This window comes from Sapajus apella, unplaced genomic scaffold, assembly GCF_009761245.1.
Source record: "Sapajus apella isolate SASKATOON/1434 unplaced genomic scaffold, GSC_monkey_1.0 scaffold32, whole genome shotgun sequence".
NCBI lineage: Eukaryota > Metazoa > Chordata > Mammalia > Primates > Cebidae > Sapajus > Sapajus apella.
The window spans coordinates 23,947,667-23,967,383 of NW_022436972.1; the positions used below are offsets into that span (position 1 = coordinate 23,947,667).

Here is a 19,717-nt window from a genome sequence, read left to right on the forward strand (position 1 = left end):
GTTTTATTTGCATAGAGGTGTTTATAGTATTCTCAGATGATAATTTGTTGTATTTCTAAGGGATTGGTGGTGATATTGCCTTTATCATTTTTTATTGTATCTATTTTATTCTTCTCTGTTTTCTTCTTTATTAGTCTGGCTAATGGTCTATCTATTTTATTGATCTTTTCAAAAAACCAGCTCCTGGATTAATTGGTTTTTTCCAAGGGTTTTTTATGTCTCTATCTCTTTCATTTCTGCTCTGATCTTAGTTGTTTCTTGTCTTCTGCTGAATTTTGAATTTGTTTGTTCTTGCTTCTCTAGTTCTATTAATTTTGACATTAGGGTGTTGATTTTAGATCTTTCCTGCTTTCTCTTTTGGGCATTTAGTGCTATAAATTTCCCTCTAGACACTGCTTTAAATGTGTCCCGGAGATTCTGGTACATTGTGTCTTCATTCTCGCTGGTTTCAAAGAACACCTTTATTTCTGACTTCATTTCATTATTTATGCAGTAGTTATTCAGGAACAGGTTGTTCAGTTTCCATGTAGTTGTATGGTTTTGAGTGAGTTTCTTAATCCTGAGTTCTAATTTGATTGCACTGTGGTCTGAGAGATTGTTTGTTATAATTTCCATTCTTTTGCATTTGCTGAGGAGTGTTTTACTTCAAATTTTGCGGTTAATTTTAGAATAGGTATGATGTGGTGCTGAGAATAATGTATATTCTGTTGATTTGGGGTGGAGGATTCTGTACATGTCTATTAGGTCCACTTGGTCTAGAGCTGAGTTCAAGTCTTGAATATCCTTGTTAATTTTCTGTTTCATTGATCTGTCTAATATTGACTGTGGGGTGTTAAAGTCTCCCGCTATTGTTGTGTGGGAGTCTAAGTCTCTTTGTAGGTCATTAAGAACTCGCTTTATGAATTTGGGTGCTCCTGCATTGGGTGCATACATATTTAGGATAGCTAGCTCTTCTTGTTGCATTGATCCTTTTACCATTATGTAACGCCCTTCTTTGTCTCTTTTGATCTTTGATGGTTTAAAGTCTGTTTTATCAGACAGTAGGATTGCAACCCCTGCTTTTTTTTGCTTGGTAAATCTTCCTCCGTCCCTTTATTTTGAGCCTATGTGTGACTTTGCACATAAGATGGGCCTTCTGAATATAGCACACCAATGATTCTTGACTCTATCCAATTCGCCAGTCTGTGTCTTTTAATTGGGGCATTTAGCCCATTTACATTTAAGGTTAATATTGTTATGTGTGAATTTGATCCTGCCATTATGATGCTAGCTGATCATTTTTCCCACTAGTTGATGCAGTTTCTTCCTAGAGGTGATGGTTCTTTACAATTTCGTATGTTTTTGCAGTGGCTGGTACTGGTTGTTCCTTTCCATGTTTAGTGCTTCCTTCAGGAGCTCTTGTAAGGTAGGCCTGGTGGTGACAAAATCTCCCAGCAGTTACATGTCTGTAATGGATTTTATTTCTTTTTCACTTAAGAAGCATGTATTAAATTAAAATAGCTAATGAAAACCTCATGTTTAAAATGCAACTTTTATTAAAATAAAGAATACATCTATTATGAGTTCTAACTGCTTTTTCTATGACCTGACCTATATTTAAGGAATTTGGATTCATTTTATAGGACCTGAAAATTCTTTGTTCTTTTGAAATGTGCTCGTAACCAAAGGTCATTCCTTGGTTTTATTTTTTGTTTGTGGTTGTCATTGTCATGAATATGACTAGCTACACTAAGGCTAACAAAGACGCCTTCAGCAAATTATAATTTAGCAATGCCTAATACATAAACACTCTAGGAGGCTGAGTTGCAAGTTGAATTTTGGATATTAAATTGTGATCTATTGACCAGTCACACATATCCTGAGGTATGTCACCCATCATATTGCTCCTCTCTCTGTGTGTCAGTTCTTTACTTCTAGTATGGCTGTTATTACTTTGCAGTATGGTTTTTCAAAACATAAGAAGTATAACGTTTTGTTTCTACTATAAATATAAAACAATCAACACAAAAAACTTGGAAGACATTGAGAAACACAAAAGATAAAACCAAAATTGTCCATAAGCTTAAATATAGACACTGTTAATATTTCAGTATATGTAATTCTGATTTTCAAAAACTGTATTATTAGGTATAATTGACATGCAATAAACTGCACATATTTAGAATATATAATTTGGTAAGTTTTTACATATGCATATAACCAGAAAACATCACTATAATCAGAATACTGATCAAGTAAGTTTATCTCCCCAAAAAGCTTACTTGTGCCTCTTTATAATGTTTCCTGGTTCCTCCATTGCCTAGAAATCATTAATTTGCTTTGTAGATGTATTTGGATTTTCTAGAATTTTATATAAATGGGGTCATATAACATACATACTTTTTTTGTCTATTATCACGTAGCATAATTATTTTGAGATATTTTCATGTACATGTCTCAATAGTTTTTTTTTCTTTTCAGTAGTATTCCATTGTATAGATGTATTATAATTTGTTTCTATATCCACCTGTTGGTAGACTTTTGGGTTGTTATAAGCTCTTAGAAATAAAGCTGCTCTCAGCATTCATGTACAAGTATTTTTTTTTTTCCATGTGCAAGTCTTTGTATGGACATAGGCTTTCTATGTTCTTGTGAAAATACCTAGGAGTAGAATGGCTATATCACATGGTAGATTTTTAACTTTTTAAGAAACTGCTATTCTGTTTTCCACAAAGGTTATATAATTTTACTTCCTAGCAGCAGTGTATCAGAGTTCCAGTTCCTCCACATTCTTGCCAGCTCTTGGTGTGGTCAGACTTTTGAATTTCAATCAATGAAATAGTTATGTAATGGTATTTCAGTGATTTTAAAATGTGTTTCCTGTGACTAAAGATATTAGGCATCTATTTGTGTGTTTATTTATTATCTTTATATCTTTGGTAAAGTATCTGCTCAAATCTTTGCCTACATTTTGGGTGGAGGGGTGTGTGTGTGTGTGTGTGTGTGTGTGTGTGCGCGTGCGTGCGTGTGTTGTTTGAGTTGCTTTTTCTTTATATATTCTGGATATAAGAACTTTATCAGATGTAAGGTTTGCAAATATTTTATTCTAGTCCATGACTTTTCTTTTTGTTCTCTTAAGAGTGTTCTCTGAAGAGCAGGAGTTTTAAATTTTAATGAAGTCCTACTTATCAAGTTTTTACTTTTATGGATTGTGCTTTGGTGTCACCTAAGAAATCCTAAAAAATCTTTATCTAACTGAGGTTCACAAAGACTTTTTTCTTGTTTTTTTTTTTTTTTTTTTTTCCCCTCTAGATGTTTTTGTAGTTGTGGAATTTTTTTTTTTCCCTCTAGATGTTTTCGTAGTTGTGGATTTTATATTTGTGTCCGTCATCTTTTTTTGAGTTAATTTTTGTATATGGCATAAGGTATGGGTCAAAATTTATTTTTTGTGTGTGGATATCCAGTAGTTCCAGCTCCATTTGCTGACAAGACTATCCTTTCTTCACTGAATTACCTTTGAAGTTATGTCAGAAGTCTGATGTCTATGTATATTGTGAGTCTGTTTCTAGACTCTGTTCTGTTCCATTGATCTATTTCTCTCACTTCACATCAGCGCCTTACTGTTTTGACTGCTGTAGCTTTACAATTAGCCTTGAAATCAGATAATGTTAGTTCTCCATCTTTGTTCTTTCACAAAGTTGTTTTGGTTATTCTAGGTTTTTTTGCATCTATATGTGATTTTGTAATCAACTCATCAATTTATGAAACAACAACAAAAAAACCTGCTGGGATTTTTAATGGGGATTGCATTAAATCTGTAGTTCATTTTGGAGATAATTGATATCTTAATATTATTGAAACTTCCAACTCATGAACAAGATGTTTCTCTATTTAGATCTTTAATTTCTCTCAGCAGTATTGTATAGTTTTCAGTGTATAGGAATTGCATATGTTTTGTCAGCCTTATCCTTTGAGTATTTCATACTTTTTGATGTTTTTGTAAATGGTATTGTCTTTTTAACTTAAACATAGAAGTGCAATTGATTTTTGTATATTAATTTTAAATCTTGAAGCCTTGCTAAACTGACTTATCTGTTCTAGAGCTTGGTTTTGTAGATTGCATCACATTTTTTATATAAACAATCATGTCTATAAATAAAGACAGCTCTACTTTTTCCTTTTCAATCTAGATGCTTCTGATCTCTTTTATGTGTTTACCTTATTGCGCTTCCTATAATCTCTTTAATATGTAATTTATTATGTAAAACATTAAAATATGTTGAATAAAATTTATGAGAGAGAACATCTTATTCCAGATGTTGGGGGAAAGGATTTAGTCTTTCATTTTTAAAGTAGGTTAGGTAAAAGTTTTTCATAAATGTTCTTTATCAAGTTAAGGAAGGTTTCTTCTGTTCATAGTTTGCATAGAGTTTTTAATCTGGAAGAGACGTTGGATATCGTCAAGTGCTTTTTCCATGTCCTTTGGTATGATCTTGTATTTTTTTTTCCTTTTTCTTTCTCTCCTTTTTTTTTTTTTTTTTGTTTATTTATGTGGTGAATTATATTGATTGATTTTCAAATGTTAAACTAACTTTTCATCTTATTCCTGAGAAAAGTCCCACTTAGTAACAGTGTGCTAGTCTTTTTATATGTTATTGGACTCAGTGTGTGAACATTTTGTTTAGGGTTTGTACATCTATATGAGGGATATCGATCTGCAGCTCTCCTTACTTGTCATGTGTTTGTCAGATTTTGATATAAGGGTAATACTGACCTCATAGAATGAATTGGTAAGAATTCCTCCTCTTCAGTTTTCTGAATGAATTTGTATAAAATGGATATTTTTTCTTAAATGTTTGGTAGAATTCATCAGTGAAGCCATCTTGGCCCAGAGTTTTCTTTGTGGGAGGTTATTAACTGTAAAGTCATTTTTTTTCATAGATACAGTTATTCAGGTTATCCCTAATTGTGTCAACTAAAAAAGGAGCTGACTCTTTTAAAGACTTTGTCCATTTCTTCTAAGTTGTGGAATACATTGGCATAAAGTGTTTTTTTTTTTAACAATATCTATTTATTATCCTTTTAATATCTGAAGTATCTGTGCTTTCTGTCTGTCTCTCTCACATTCATGATGTTGGCAGATTATGTCTTCTCTCTCTTAATAGTCTGACCAGAGGTTTGTCAATTTTATTGTTAATCTCAAAGAACGAGTTTTTGGTTTCATTCATTTTTGTGTTTTTGTTTTCTATTGCATTGATTTTTAAGCTATGATGAATATTATTTTCTTTCTTTGGGTCTCATTCTCTCTTCTTTTTCTAATCTCTTAAGTCAGAAGCTGAAGCCATTAATTGGAAACACTTCAGTTTTCTCAGGGTAGGCAATTAGTACTGTAAAATTTTTCCTAAGTACAGCTTTAGTGGAATGCTAAAATTTTTGATACATTGTTTTTACTTTCATTCAGTTCAAAAAACTTTGTAATTTCCCTTTTAATTTCTTCTTTGGCCATGTGTTAGTCTTTTAAAAAATTTTGTATATTTAACATCTAACATGATGTTATGGGATATATATATAGATAGTAAAATGGTTACTATAGTGAAGCAAATTAACATATCCATCATCTCACAGTTACCCTTTTTTTTTTTGTTTTTGGTATGGCAAAAGCAGCTAAAAGCTACTCATTTAGCAGGAATTTCAGTATAATTTTATTACTTGTCCTCATGTTGTACATTAGCTCTCTAGAGTTGGTCATCTTACATATCTGCTACTTAAATACTCTGACGTATATTTCCCCATTTTCTATCTACCCCTACCCCAGTAACCAATGTTTTATTCTCTATCTTTGTGTTTTTGACTCCCCCAAAAGCCTGCCACTCCAACCAGATTCCACATGTAAGTGAGCTCATGTAGGATTTTTTTTTTTTTTTAACCCTTGGGTCTGGTTTATTTTTCTTAGCATAACGTCCTCCAACTTCATCCATGTTGTGGCAAGTGGTACGATTTCTTCTTTTTAAAGGCCGAATAATAAATATTCTATGGTATAGATATACAGGTTGACTATCCCTTATCTGAAATGCTTGGGACCAGAGTTATTTTGGATTTCAGATTTTTAAACATTTTTGAATATTTGCTCATACATAATGAGACAGTGTGAGAATGGGACCCAACTTTAAACATGTAGTCCATTTGTGTTTAATGTATACCTTATACACATATCTGGATGCTGAGTAAATTGTGTGTTGAATGCCTGCTTTTTGACTGTGACCTATCACATGCAGTCAAATGTGTGGAATTTTTCACTTGGGGTATCATGTTGACACTCAGAAAATTTCAGATTTTAGAGTATTTCAAATTGCTGATTTTTGGATTAGGCTGCTCAACCCATACCACGGTTTCTTTATTTATTTATCCATCAACATTTCAGTTTCCATATTTTGGCTATAGTGAATAATGCTTCAATGAACATGGAGTACAGATATCTTTATGAGGTGGTGATTTTATTTCCTTTGGGTATAATAGAATTTCTGAGTTGTATAGTAGTTCTAGTTTTAATTTATTTAGAAACCACCACACTGTTTTCCATTATGGCTATACCAATTTACATTTCTACCACAGTGTGCACTCTTTTCTCCACCCTAGCCAACGTTTGTCTTTTGACATTTTGATAATAGCCATGCTAACAAGTGTGAGGTGGTATCTCATTGTGGTTTTGATTTGTCTTTCCTTGACTCCCTGATTTAATGATGTTGAGCACCTTTTCATATACCTGTTGGCCATTTTTATATCTTCTTTGGAGAATTCAAATGCTTTGCCTATTTTTTATTTGGATTGTTTTTCTATTATTGAGTTATATGAATTCTTTCTAAATTTTATATATTAGCCCCTCACCAGATATATGAATTGCAAATGTTTTTTTCCTAATCGATAAGTTACCTTTTCATTTTGTTGATTGTTTTCTATGCTGTGCAAAATATTTTTAATGTAGTCTCCTTTATTTGTTTTTGCTTTTGTAGCTTAAGCTTTTGGTTGAGATATTAAAAAAAAAAAAGAAAAAGAAAAAAAAAATCATTGCCAAGGCCAATGTCCAGGAGCTTTTTCCTGGGAATTTTATTTCTCAGGTCTTACATTTAGGGTTGATTTTTGTATATGTTGTGAGATTCTTTTGCATGTGGAAATCCAGTTTTTTCACCATCATTTATTGAAGAGACTATCTTTTCCCATTGTGTCCTTGATGCCCTTGTCAAAAATTGGTTGACTGTGTATGTTTGAATTTATTTCTAGGCTCTTTATTCTGTTATACTGGTCTCTGTGTCTTTTTTTTTTTTTTTTCTGGGGTATGTGTGTTATTTTGAAACACATATAATTTGTAATACAGGGCTGAGTGCAGTGGCTCATGCCTATAATCCCAGTACTTTGGGAGGTCAGGAGGATTATTTAAGCCAAGGAGTTCAAGATCAGCCATGGCAACATAATGAGGCCCAGTCTATACACAAAAAATTAATTAGCTGGATGTGGTGGCACACAACTGTAGCCCCAGCTACTTGGGAGGCTGAGGTGGGAGGATTGCTTAAGCCTGGGAAGTTGAGACTGCAGTGACACATGATTGTGCCATATCTTAAAAAAAAAATTGTAGTATAATTTTCAATCAGGAAGTGTGGTATTTCCAACTTTGTTTTTCTTTCTCAGAAATGTTTTGGCTATTTGATATCTTTTGTATTTTTTACAAATTTTAGGATTGTTTTTTCTATCTGTGAAGAATGCCTTTGGGATTTTCATAGGTATTGCATGGAATCTGTATACTGCTTTGGATAGTATAGACATCTTCACAATATTAATAGGTATGGGATATTTTTGTATTTATTTGTGTCCCTTATGATCCTGTTTATTCCTGAGGCATCTGTTATACTCGCTTTACTTTCACTTTTTAATTTATTTGAGTCTTCTCTTTTTTTTTTTTTTTTGGCAAGTTGAGGGTTTATCAGTTTTATTTTTTCAAAAAAACTTCTCTTAGTTTTGTTGATTCTCTCTATGGTTTTTCTGTTCTCTATTTATTTCTGTTATGTTCTTTCTTTCCTTTCTTCTGTTGTCTTTGGGTTTAGTTTGTTCTTTTTTTCTAGTTATTAAGGCAGAATGTTAAACTATTCAGAATCTTTTTTAATGGAGGCATCTATTGCTACACACTTCACTCTTAGAACTGCTTTTGCTGTATCCCACAGGTTTTGGCATGTTGTGTTTCCATTGTCATTTGTCTCAAGATATTTTAAAATTTCCCTTTTGATTTCTTCTTGGCCCATTGGTTGTTCAAGAACATGTTGTTTAATTTCCACATATGTGTAAATTTTCCAGGATTCTTCCTGTTACTGTTTTCTAGTTTCATTAAGGCCTGAAATGATACTAGCTATGATTTCAGTTTTCTAAATTTGTTGAGACTTGTTTTCTGGCCTAATGTAGACAATTTTGGAGACTGCTTTATGTGTGCTAGAGATATATGTGTATCCTGCTGATGTTGGATGTAAAATTTCAAATATGTCTGTTAGGTTCATTTGGTCTAAGGTGCAATTTAAATTCAGTATTTCCTTATCAATTTTCTGTCTGGTTGATATATCCTTTGTTGAAAATTGAAGATTGAAGTCCTCTACTATTATTGTATTGCTCTCTATTTCTTTCTTCATGTCCATTAATATTTACTTTAACATATTTAGGTGCTACAATGTTGGGCATATATATATATATATTAAATAATGACCTTCTTTGTCTCTTGTGACAGAATTTGACTTGTAGTCTATTTTATTAGTTGTTAGTATAGCCATTCATGCTCTCTTTTGTTTACTATTTTCATAGCATATTTTATCTTCTTCCATCCCTTCACATTTGGCCTGTCTGTCCTTAAAGCTAAAGTGAGTCTCTTGTAGGCAGCATATAATTGAATCCACCCCCCCCCCCCCCCCGCTTTTTTTTTTAAATCCATGTAGTCCCTCAAGAGAATTTATTCACATTCAAGATAATTATTCATAGGTAAGGACTCACTATTTCCATTGTGTTATTTGTTTTCTGGCTATTTTGTAGATCCTTTGTTCCTTTCTTTCTCTATTGTTACCCTCTGTGATTTGATCATTTTCTGTAGCACTATGATTTCTTTCTCTGTATTGTTTTTGTATCTGCTATACTTTTGTTGAAGCTTACCATGAGGCTTACATAAAACATCTCATAGTTTTTTTTTTTTTTTTTTTTTGAAGAGAAGAGACAAATTTTTTATTTGGTAACAAGGAATAAAAAGAAATTCTTAATTCCTTTTCTGTCTTCTGATGGCTGAATTGAACTGTGGTAGTCAAATGGAAAGCAACACACAATAATTACCTTGCAGACCTTGATCTTTTACAGAAATGCAAAGATGCTTGACTTATATAACTTGCAACTGTCATTTTCTAGACAGAAGTGCCAGCTGTTGTGCTTTATAGTATATCGTGGTTGCTACATTCTCCTTTTTGTCTTTGGGTTTAATAGCAGAAAATAGAAGGAAATAGTAGTGCTTCCTTGACGTTGTTGGAATCTGTTGAGAAAAATGGTAACTCAGTCAATGCCCATGCCTGTACGTATTCCAGGGTAGTACAGAAGTTTTCATCTATGAATATGGCCTCATCATCACCTGTGGCCTTGGCCTTGGCCTGTCCTTCAAAAAGCTGCTGCTGTGGCAGAGGATCATTCAGCTCAGTGTAGACATTGCATGTCTCTTTCTTCATGACAAGCAGCTCCAAGTGCTCTGTCAGATTCTCTTTAGAGGAGTGCCATTTAGCCATAGGACTCATTATCTGTGGATGACCACAGATTAATGTAGGATTGATGCCAGTCCCCTCCAGAAACTTCCCCACAAGCTTGTCAAAGAGCCTGGCTGTGGTCCAAGGTGGGGGGTATGCAATAGCTTCAGCCACACAGATATTATTAAGAATTTTGTGAGTTTCATCAGTCTCAAAGAGGTTAGTTTCTGGCAGCATTACCCCCCGTGCTTCCTCAAGTTCCTCTACCATGCTGATTCTCTGGAAGGGTGAGGTGAAGTCAGTATCATAGGCCTGGCCCTATGGACCATCTGGGTGGTAGTTGACCTTGTAACTGCCTGTAATATGCTTCACCATCCCTGAAACCAGCTTCTCTGTGATTTCCGTGAGATTGTGATAGTCTGCATAGGCCATGTAGAACTCACAGGTGGCAAACTCAGGACTGTGCAGGTCTAGTGGTGATGAATTCTCTCAGCCTTTACTTGTCTGGGAAAGACTTTATTTCTCCTTAATTTCTGAAGGACAGTTTTTCTGAGTGTAGTATTTTTGACTAGCAGTTTTTTTCTTTCAGCACTTTGACTATATTATTCCATTCTCTCCTGTCCTGCATGGTTTCTATGGAGATATCTAATAGTCTAATGGGGATTCCCTTATATGTGACTCGGTGCTTATATGTGACTTTTGTTGCTTTTAAAACTCTCTGTCTTTGACTGACAGACTAATTATAATATACGTTGGAGTGTACTTCATTGGATTAAATCTGTTTCGAGACTTTCAAGCTTCATGAATCTGATGCCCATATATCTTCCAATACTTGGGAAATTTCAGGAATTATTTCATTAAATAAGTTTTCTGTCCTTATCTTTGTCTCCTTTCCATCTGAATATCCCACAATGTGAGTGAGTATTCACTTAGTAGTGTCCCATAAGTCCCATGGGCTGTTTCACTCTTTTTTCTTTTTCTTTCCCTTCCTCCTTTCCTCCCTCCCTCCCTCCCTCCCTCCCTCCCTCCCTTCTCCTTTTTCCCTTCTCTTCTTGTTTCTTTTCTTTTGACTGGGTAATTTCAGAAGACCTTTTTCAAGTTCAGATATTCTTGGTTTTGCTTGATCTCATCTATTATTGAAGTTCTGTCTAGTATTTTTTATTTCATTGACTGCGTTCTCCAGTTCCAAGATTTCTATTTGGTTCTTTTTTATGATACCGGTCTGTTTGTTGAATATCTCAGGTTATGAATTGTTTTCCTGATTTCATTGAATTGTCTATCTGTATTCTCTTATATCTTGCTGAATTTCCTTAAGATTGCTATTTTGAATTCCTTTTTAGGCGATTTGTAAATATCCATTTCTTTGGGGTTAGTTACTGGGGAATTATTGTATTTCTTTGGTGGTGTCATGTTTCTTTGCTTTTTCATTTTTTTCATGTTGGGGGGTATCTTGTGTGTGTGTTTGTGTTCTGATGTTGATTTCTATGCATTTGGTAGAGCAGGCACCTCTTCTAACTTTACAAAGTGGCTTTTGTAGGGGAAGACTTTCACCCGCACATGGGCTTGAAGATACTAGTTGGGTATGTGGGAGCAGTGGTGTAGTCTCTCTGAAGCTTCAGCTTCTTTAATTGTGATCAATTTCAACAATGACTACAGGTGCCTTGGTGGTCTGGGCTACAGGATTTTGTGGCAGTGATGGTGGCAACATAGGTTATTAGGGTCCTTATTGGCCAAAGTTTCAGGGATCCTCCTGTTCTTGTCTTTCCCACAACAGAGGGCCTTAGATGAGGGTCTCTGTCTTGATGTCTTGTCTGACACAGCCCACAGGCAGACACAGCAGCACTGGGATCTGGGGCACAGGTCCTGAATTCCTAGGCCCAGGTTCTTGTGAAATTACTTAACACTGTGACTTGAGGTGTTGGTTCACCCTTCAAGACATACGTAGATGCAGTTCTCCAGCAAAACCGAGGTCTCTTTCTCTGAAGCACTTTCTAACAGATTGTACCCAAGGGGCAGGGATATAGCTCTGTCTCTGACCCTGGAGGGCAGGGTGCAAAACTGGCATGGCTCCAGGGAAGAAGGGGAACCCCAAAGGCTCAGGCCCCAGGGAATAGGGCACAGCTGCAATTTGGGACCTAGAATCAAGACAACACAGTGGCAACTTGAGTCCTGGGGGATGAGATGTCACATACTAATTACTCTTGACACTGGGATGGTGACATTCAGCAATAGCCCAGGTTCTGTGCAGCCAGGTGCAGCACTGTCAAGAACCCATACATGGCAAGGCACTGATACGGCCCAGTGGACAGGGAGAAGTACAGCTTCACTCCACTCCCTGGGGAGTTGGGGGTTCTCAGCAGCTCAGATTCTGGGTTTCTAGTCCTGTTCCAAGGAGGATGGGCCCTGTGGCCATTTGACCAGTAGGGCAGGGACATGGCTCATCCAAAGCTTTGATTTCCTAGAAGTAAGATGCTGCATCAGCTTGGCCCTAGAATATGCAGCTACATGGATTGAAGGAAGTTCTGGTTCCCTGAGAGGAAGGGTACAGTGTCAGCTATGTCACACAGTGTCATACAGCTTCTCTGGTGTGCCAGAGGGTTGAGGCATTCAGGAGGATAGGATATTGCATTGGTGTGGTGCCTGGGAGTAGTTTGATGCTGTGGGTCCCTGGTAAGAGTGTCACTTCAGCTCAGTCCCTGAAGGGCAGGGTGCACCAATGTCTGCGATGCAGGGCATGGAGCAGCTCCATGGTAACTTGGAGCATAGTAGTAGCTAAATTTAGGGTTGGGGGGCTACCAGATAGCTGTGCTGCAGTGATGGCAAAGCCTCCAGGATGAAGGGGTGCAATGACTACCCATCTCTGGAATAGGATGCACTGTAGCAGTGGCTCTGGTTGCAACACAGTAGTAGCTTAGTGTCAGTTTCTTCTCTGAGAGTACCACAGCATGTATATTCTGGGGAGCTCCCTCAGCTGGGCTCAGAGCCTGTGAGGACTGCAGGAATCTCTGGTTAGCAAAGACTGCAGGTATCCATGGAAGTAATGGGAACTGTTAGGGTCCTTCTGCTTACCTTTTTCCTGCAGAGAGAAATCCCTCTTGGGTCCAAGCAGAACCCAACTAGGGACTGAGATCATCCTTGGCAGAGGCAAAGCTTCCTTTCCTTCTCTATGTGACCATCCTGGGTTTCTGTGCTCTACAGGATTTTTCCTACTCCTTTGCAGTTCTCCAGTGTGCTCCTTTAGTTATTTTGGTTGAAATATAGTTTTTTCATTTGCTTGATTTAGCTTTTTTTGTGGGGGAGAACGGTGCTGGGAACTTCTAGTCAGCCCTCTTACTGATATCACTTAGCAATGATCCCATGTACTATGTAGAATTATGCTATTTAGTCTCTAAATATTTGGAGATTTTCCAAAGATTATTCCATTACTAATCTCTAATTTAGTTTAATTTTGGTCAGAGAACATACTTTGTGTGGCTTGAATCCTCATAAAATGTATCTAATGTTTTAAAAAAATGACTGTATATGTGTATCATTTAAGAAAACATTTTGTATATATACTATTTTGTATATACAGAATATTTTCTTAAATTTTTAAAGTATACAGGCCATACTTTTGTATATACAAACCATTTTCATAAAGCAATATATTGTGGACATTTTCTTATGTAAAATATTTTCTAAACCATGACTTTAAAAAAGTAACTTTTTTGCAGAATTAATATATTTTTGTGATTCAGAAATCAAAACAATATAAAATGGTATATATTGAGAAATTACTTATTCACCCCATTCTCATTCATGTTAATTCTCACAGTATTAGTTTCAGGGAAATCTGTCCTGCATTTTTCTATACAAACACAAGCAAATATACATGTATACCCTTATTTTTGTACCCTTACATAAAAAGTGAATAACATGACCCTCATTGAATATGGATATGTATAATTATTTAATACATATTGATGAATTTTTCCAATTTTAAGAAAAACTGAGTGTCTTCTTTGTGCCGAGCACTGTGCTGGCCAATGTTGTAGGTATTTAGTTTTGATAACAGCTATATTCAATAATAGAAACATCAGCCTACTTTATAAATGATTGGCTTTATATAAGCTGATGTTTTATATATGACATCTTCAAAGAATCGTATTTTATTCATCTTTGTGTTTTTGGTGCTGAGCATATAGTAGATTCTTAATAAATACAGCTGTGTGAATAAATTACTTTTTTTAGTTGAGTTTTTGTCTTTGTTGTAAATAATGAGGACTTTGGTGCTAAATATTTTCATCCTTCATGTTCATTGTATCTAACTATAGAATGTTATATGATAAATAGGGGAAAGTTTAGCAGATGAGCACGTTGTTGCAGTGAGGAGGTTAGTCACGCTTCTTTTGAAATCTCATGTTGTGACGTGGTAGAAAAATCAAATTCAGGGGAGTGTTACGGGCCTAGGTTCAGCTTCTTTCTGAGCTATTTTGTGGGGCGATGAAATGAAATGTTAATGAAATGTCAAGGGGAAGTACTCTAACACAGGCTTTCCTAGTGAGGATGTGGTAAGTACTGGGTTCCTTTCTCCCTTATTTCTTCAGATTTGACTGTAGGCCCAGCAGACAATTTGAGCGTAAACTCAGGAGCCTATTCATATCTACCAAGTCCACGCTATACAGCCTGCTGTCCAGGGTACACAACAGAGATAAGAGTTTGCAGGTAAGGATGAGACTTGAATAATTCTCCTGAACCTGGTTCTCATTGGCTGAGGGACTGGGCATGGTGCTTTACCTATAATCCTCACAAACCATACTCAATAAGTATTATTACCTCTCTTTTGAAAATAAGGCAACTTAGACCTGGAAGAGTCAAAATGCATGTCTAAGGACATGGATAAAAGACAGGATGAAAGTAGATCTGTCTGGCTTCAAAGGCTTTTTTTTTTTCTCCATTATATTATGTTGCCTTTTGGGATACTAAGAAAACATCACCAGTTTTGAGGGATTTATTATAATAGAATGTGACCTATGCTTAATTTTCTGGAATTTTAACTTTTATATATATGAAATTTTGAGTTCATGAGGGGAGAAAATTATAATTTAGGTAACTATGATAAAATTACTTTAAAGCCTTTGAATATGGCTGGGCAAAATATAGTACATATTTTTTTGAAAACAAATATTGATTAGGAACTGAATCAGGGATTTAGCAAAATATGAATTACATGTTATATTTTTAAATAGAAAAGGAATCTTAGAATATAGAATCAAGCTCTTGGGGATTAGTCTGACGTTAGTTTATTATTATGTGGACTCCTGGAAGGTAGCATCTTGTGCCTGAACACACTGAAGTTGGGGATTTCTCTTGTGTACTGTGCTGTGTTTATATTAGGGTAAGCATGGCAGTTTGGCACTTCGTTTTGCAATGTACAGTCTTAAATCTTGTTTCTATTTCTGGCATGCTTTTAAGTATGACTCATGTTTTCTTGAGGCTATTCTAAAAATACAGCTAGTTTCAAGCGTTAATGTAAAATATACCACAGATACCACATAGCACTACATGTTGCTTGCTTTCAGTATTTTAATGCAATTTCTTGACAAATTAAATATAGACATGCTTTTTTGACAAAATACACTATACTAAAGCATGAATAAGTGAAAGTTGGATTTTCTTTGAGAAGTAGATCCTCTGATAAAATAATATTCATTACTAAATGAATTGGAATTTTAATAAAAGGAATAAAACATATCATTGGTAGTACCAAAAAGAAGCAGAACTAATGGGTGGAACAGCAAGTCCACTAAATTTGATGTAGCCCTGAGAGGTCCACACTTGTAGGGAAATCAAGTCTTCCACCAGAAGCTGGACACCTGTTGAAAAGCTTTTGGAGGGGCTGTAGAACTTAATGACTGAAATACAAGTTTTGGACTTAAACAACTTAAGTGTAAATCTTGGTTTATGGACTTACCAACTATAGACAAATGACACTACATTTCCAGTTTTGATTTTCTTGTTGCTAAATGGGAATAATGAATATTTAACAAACACAGCATTTACTATTATTAGATACTGTTCTAAGTGCTTAATATAATCCTCATAACAACTTTATAAGTAAGTACAATTATATCTATACAGATGAGGAAACTGAACAGACGTTAAACAACTTGATTAAGGTTACATAGCTAGTAAATAGTCTGTCTTGAATCTATGTCCTGACACAATAGGGTCTGCTGCTTTCTAGAATTGTTGAGATCCTATATGAAAAATCATTTGTATGTTTACCTGGTACCTGGTAGGAATGCAGTAAATTATAACCATTATTAGTATTGTTATTGGGGGAGAATAAAAGCAGGGAAAAGATAGTCTCTTTGTGAAGGTATACCATAGACTACAAGGCCAGCCATGGGATTCAGCAGTAGCTTATATGTATTAAGAAATTTATGTAAAACTGGAATGTGATGATGAGAGCCTTAGATATCCTGACAACTCCTGCAGGCTTAATCTAAAGCTAGACCTTGTTCTCTATTGATTTCCTCCCTTAGAGTTTTATCTTTCAGATGGTAAAGGAAATAGAGAGAAACTCTCTGGGCTTAATTGTGACTAACTCATTAGTGGTGTACAGGCAACAGGCAACTCATGAGTGTAAATAATGTCTACATAGTATTTCTCAACTATAGTGCCATTGACATACTGGACAGGATGAGACTCTCTTGGACATTGTATTTACCATCACTAAATATCAATAGTGTACCAAATTATTTGTTATCCTCCAAATCTTTGCAACAGCCCAAAGTACTCACAGACATTTTCCAAATGCCTTCTGGCAGGCCTAGAATGGTAGCAGTATGGTCATCATTTGGGAACCACTGTTAAGTGGTAAAAATAAAGGAAGGGATTTCTGAGAATAGTCAGATGTGCCTTAAGGCAGTGTTCTCAGTACATGTACTTTATGTGGAAGTGGAGGACACTCCCATGAGCATAAACAGGATTATGCATAATTCCCAGGGCTCTAGCTTTAAATAACTCCACGGTTTGCTCTCCTACTTAAGAAAATACACTGGTATACAAGTGGCTCTATTGTTATGTCTATAACTTCAATTCTGCCCAAGTTTGCTTAAAAAAATGAAACAATAAGTTATTCCTAAACATCAGCACTTTATTGTACAATTTATGAGGGGCAGGTCTCACATTTGATTAGGAGCTACTACCTTAGATTTAAAAAAAATCTTGAAAATGAATATGATTCCAAGGTCAAAACATTCAAAACGAACTGGAAGTATAGAACTAAATTGAGACTCCATAATTATAAATAGTTACCAATTGTTGTAAATAATAAAAGGTGGGAGGAAGCTGAAGAAACCAACTTGGCTTTACCTTATAGAACTTCACAAATTTTGGATTTTAAATTATCAGGTCCAGGTAATGGAAGGTCAGGCACATTGCCAAAGTTGAATACAAAGTGACACAAAACTGTGAGAGTACTATAGCGAATGCCTGTGGCCAAATTAAGCGGAGACTTATGAAAAGGTAAAGAAAAAAACCCAAAGTGTTTAAGTTTGTAATTATATGTTTGATATCAGAGTAGGAAGAGGTAATAGATTTGCAGCATAGGGAACATTGTGTAGCTTTACTAATAAAGAAGTTAAGGTGACCACTGAGATCGGGTCCTCCTGGCAAGTACAGAGCCTCGCCCTTGCTGCTCCGCTGCTCGTCCACACCCACCGCCAGCTCGCCATGGATGATGGTATCGCTGCACTTGTTGTGGACAATGGCTCCGGCATGTGCAATGCTGGCTTCATGGGTGATGATGCTCCCCAGGCAGTCTTCCTCTCCAACGTGGGGCGCCCCAGGCACCAGGGCGTGATGATGGGCCTGGGTCAGATGGACTCCTATATGGATTACGAGGCCCAGAGCAAGAGAGACATCCTGACCCTGAAGTACCCCATCGTGCATGGCATTGTCACCAACTGGGACGACATGGAGAAGATCTGGCACCACACTTTCTACAACTAGCTACATGTGGCTCCTGAGGAGCACCCCGTGCTGCTTACCGAGGCCCCCCTGAACCCCAAGGCCAACCGTGAGAAGATGACCCAGATCATGTTTGAGACCTTCAACACCCCAGCCAAGTATGTGGCCATCCAGGCCTTGCTTTCCTTGTACACCTCTGGCCGTACCATTGGCATCGTGATGGACTCCAGTGATGGGGTCACCCACACTGTGCCCATCTACGAGGGGTATGTCCTCCCCCTTGCCATCCTGCATCTGGACCTGGCTGTCCAGGACCTGACTGACTACCTCATGAAGATCCTCACTGAGTGCGGCTACAGTTTCACCACCATGGCTGAGCAGGAAATCGTGCGTGACATCAAGGAGAAGCTGTGCTATGTCACCCTGGACTTCGAGCAGGAGATGGCCACAGATGCCTCCAGCTCCTTTCTGGAGAAGAGCTTTGAGCTACCTGATGGCCAGATTATCACCATCAGCAACGAGTGGTTCCGCTGCCCTGAGGTGCTCTTTCAGCCTTCTTTCCTGGGCATGGAATCTTGTGGCATCCATGAAACTACCTTCAACTCCGTCATGAAATGTGATGTGGACATCCACAAAGACCTGTACACCAACACAGTGCTGTCTGGTGGTACCACCATGTACCCTGGCATCGCGGAAAGGATGCAGAAGGAGATCACTGCCCTGGCACCCAGCATGATGAAGATCAAGATCATTGCTCCTCCTGAGTGCAAGTACCCCGTGTGGATCAGTGGCTCCATCCTGGCCTTGCTGTCCACCTTCCAGCAGATGTGGATCAACAAGCAGGAGTATGATGAGTCCAGCACCTCCATAGTCCACCACAAATGCTTTTAGGTGGACTGTGACTTTAGTTGTGTTACACCCTTTCTTTCTTTCATATATGTGTGTGTGTGTTTGTGTGTGTGTGTGTGTGTGTGTGTGTGTGTGTGTGTGTATATATATATATGTATATATTTTATTACATTTTCGGTTCTGGGGTACATGTAAAGAACATGCAGGATTGTTGCATAGGTACATACATGGCAATGTGGTTTGCTGCCTCCATCCCCGTCACCTATATCTGGCATTTCTCCCCATGTTATCCCTCCCCAACTCCCTACCCAACATTGTCCCTCCCTTAGTCCCCCCAACAAACCCCAGTGTGTGATGTTCCCCTCCCTGTGTCCATGTGTTCTCTTGTTTAACACTGGCCTATGAGTGAGAACATGCATTGTTTGATTTTCTGTTCTTGTATCAGTTTACTGAGAATGATGGTTTCCAGGTTCATCCATGTCCCTACAAAGGACACAAACACATTGTTTTTTATGGCTGCATAATACTCCATGGTGTATATGTGCCACATTTTCCCTGTCCAGTCTATCATCGATGGGCATTTGGGTTGGTTCCAGGTCTTTGCTATTGTAAAAAGTGCCGCAATGAACATAGGTGTGCATGTGTCTTTATAATAGAATGATTTATAATCCTTTGGATATATACCCAGTAATGGGATTTCTGGGTCAAATGGAATTTCTATTTCTAGGTCCTTGAGGAATTGCCACACTGTCTTCCACAATGGTTGAACTAATTTACACTCCCACCAACAGTGTAAAAGTGTTCCTATTTCTCCACATCCTCTCCAGCATCTGTTGTCTCCAGATTTTTTAATGATCGCCATCCTAACTGGCATGAGATAATATATCAATGTAGTTTTGATTTGCATTTCTCTAATGACCAGTGATGAAGAGCATTTTTTTATACATTTGTTGGCCTCATATACGTCTTCGTTTGAAAAGTGCTGTTCATATCCTTTGCCCACTTTTGAATGTGTTGGTTTTTTTCTTGTAAATCTGTTTTAGTTCTTTGTAGATTTTGGATATAAGTCCTTTGACACCCTTTCTTGACAAAACCTAACTTGTGCAGAAAGCAAGATGAGATTGGCATGGCTTTGTTTGTTTGGTTTTGGTTTTTTGTTTTTGGCTTGACTCAGGATTTAA

The 19,717-nt window shown here is 36.8% G+C and overlaps 1 protein-coding gene and 1 pseudogene across 4 annotated transcripts in view; both read left to right on the forward strand.

Moving 5' to 3' along the window:
• VWA8 (von Willebrand factor A domain containing 8) overlaps nucleotides 1-19,717 on the forward strand; it is a 389,600-nt gene that overhangs the window by 23,257 nt on the left and 346,626 nt on the right. The window lies entirely within an intron of this gene.
• On the forward strand, nucleotides 13,473-18,610 carry LOC116562496 (annotated as a pseudogene). The gene has a single exon (XR_004273975.1). The product of XR_004273975.1 is annotated as an actin, cytoplasmic 1-like (transcript).